Below are 3,002 nucleotides of genomic sequence, written 5' to 3'. Positions count from 1 at the left end.
ATACTTTAATTGGAAAATTTGTTTTAATTTCTTTTAAAATAAATCTCGAATTCAGCTGAAAAATTTGGATTATTTATTTGTACACCTAATATTAACAACTTATTAAGTTTAATAAGCTTTTATTAAACCTTATTTGAGTCCAATTTATACAATTTAATTCAATCTTAATAAGTTTTTAATAAGTTGTATTAATAAATTTTAATATGGTCTTAATTTGTACGTGTGTTTGTATGTACAGAGCACAAAGTCGTCTAAAAGATGACTAAAAGATGACTAAATTAAGACTTCTTTTAATTTTTATACATATTTTGGTATATATAATATTTAATAACATATGTCAAATTCCTAAATCAGTTTTTACAAAAATCTAAACGAAATTGCATGTTATTATATATCCCATTTCTGCAATATTTGCCGTAATATGCCGTGTCCTGTGTGTAAGAGCCACTATTTTTCATCATAATCCCTTTTGAGAACTCGTTTTCAAAAAAATATTTTGTTTCAAAAAAACGATTTTAGTGCTTATTAGAACACCATAAAATTTCTTACCTGCTACACCTTTTATTCTATCTTGTATAGTTTTCAAACACGAAAAATTGAACTCCACCGCGTCCCTCTGGTGGCGATCTCGTATACTACTGCTCGCGGGTAAGTGATGAAAGGTATAAATAAAGTAATGGAAAGGCATATTCTTTATATTGTCTTTTCGGTAATACGAAAGATATCTTTTAGTCGACTTTTTACTTTTCCGAAACGACAACCATAGAAATATGTCTTTGTTAAGTTATCTATTCAATAAAGCTAAAAGACGTACAAAACATATAAAGAACTTATAAACTCCTTATTAAGATCAAATATAGGTAGATTTTAAGAGTTCCATATAAACATTTAATAAAGAATCTTATATAACTTAATATGGATCCTTATGTGGTCCAAATTAAATCTTTATAAGGTTTTAATAAAACCGAACCGTTATTAAGATCTTATTTAGTATTTTATTAAATTTTAATAAAATTTATATTTAATTATATTAAGCCTATATTAAATTATATTAAATCCATATAAAATTTTTTTTCGCAGGTAAGCGAATCAACTAATCAGAATCTTTCCTTTCCTCCCATTCCATGGAAAAGAAGAATTTCGATTGATTGAATCCCTTATGCACTATGCATTATGCATTATGCAAAAGTCTGTGCTGAGGCCATAACGATAACGATATATTTTCATGAAGTGATACCACAAATGACAGCGATCTAGCTCTCTATCGATTGTCGATCTATATCTAGCGAAACCGTAGATAACCATGGTGGAAGAAGACAGGTGAGGTAATGCGCAATTCCGAGCAATCAGCACATCCCTCAAGTTGTCACACAATGGCCAATCAAATTGGGATCCTAATTTGGTCCTACTGCACATTCCTCAAGTTGTCTCACCTGTCTTCTTCCATCATGAGTGTCACTAAAGTCACTAGATTTATAAAGTACCGCAATCGTCCGCCATTTTAAGTCCAATATAGCAGGTGGGCCATGGCATTCAAAAAAACTTAAGCAGTAAAACGTAAACAATAAGCAAATTGACCAATCACAATAGAGTCCATGGTCTTAAGAGCCTTGACACACAAAAAACTTGGGTCCTGGCCCTAAATTAAAAAAACTTAAGGCAGTAAAACGTAAGCAGTAAGGAAATCAACATGTTGAATTCGCTACTGCTTATGTTATGACCTTACAGACTCTACTATGATTGGCCAATTCGCTTACTGCTTACATTTTATTACTTAAGTTTTTTTGTGTGTCAAACAGTAAGGCTAGGTCCACAACCTTGCATTAAGAGGCCGTAAGCCATAAGCTTTAAGTTGTAAATGACGATATATCGGTCACAGAACTTATGCTTTTAGGCCGTAAGAATTGGGTTTTGCTCAATTCGCTTAAGTCTAACGGTGAAAATCTAAAGACTCTACTGTGTGATTGGTCAATTCGCTTATTGCTTACGTTTTACTGCTTAAGTTTTTTTATGTGCCATAGCCCTAACTTTTTCCGTCATTCACACAATAAATTCATCTCAATACATCAGTTTGAAATTGCCATTATATTGGACTAAAAATGGCGGACAATTGCGGTGCTTTATAAATCTATAAGTGACTTTAAGTGTCGCAACAGGCGAGTGCCATCTGCTGTTTAAAATGTGAAACTGACAACATTTCCAAGGGCGATGATGACGTATTTTAATGTAAAAATTTGACATTTCAGATTTTATATCGCGATATCTCCGTTTGTAGGGTACGTAGACAATAAAAACACTTTAATTATATAATTTAAACCCGAGCTGTCCACTGAGATTACTCAGAATCGATCAACTTCTGAGTATTCTCAGTGATCTGATATGATCTCGGATGCTCGCAACTCGTCGCGCGCCGACTCGCGTAAAGACACGGGCGGTCTCGCGCTAGCACTTGGCGCGAAATACTACCGTGTCTCTTGATACAGCATGAAAGAAAAGTGCGTAATCTTAGGGAGTGTACTCTACATTCTTTTTACCAATATTACTTGTTTAGTCACTAATTTTCTGTTGAATTAAAAAATAGTTTTTCCTCTTTTCTCTGGGAAATTTACGATGAATTCGATCACTCGCATTACGCTGAATAAGTGCATATTAAAAACTTCTTTATATAAAACATTTCAATGCAGTAATACAATATGATCAACTTTAACAATGAAATGATACGTGTATGTTTTGTTAAATAACATGACAATATTATTAATAGATAGTTAATCGTTTAAAAATTTCGAAAAATTTTGGCGCGTAGTGAATGTGACTACAAATATGACTACAAATATGGACTACAAATATATGCAAGTGTATATACAGGGTGTTTCCAAATTAAATGGCAAAACTTCGGGAGCGTGTAGAGGAGTAAAAAACTAAGAAAAAAAGTCCTATAGACATATGCTCCTTTTTGCTTTGTTTCGCAGGAAATCACGAAAAAAGAAAAAAATATATTTAAT

Source organism: Mycetomoellerius zeteki, unplaced genomic scaffold (genome assembly GCF_001594055.1).
Source record: "Mycetomoellerius zeteki isolate Tzet28-1 unplaced genomic scaffold, Tzet1.0 scaffold209, whole genome shotgun sequence".
Lineage (NCBI taxonomy): Eukaryota > Metazoa > Arthropoda > Insecta > Hymenoptera > Formicidae > Mycetomoellerius > Mycetomoellerius zeteki.
Note: the sequence above shows the minus strand (reverse complement) of the source record.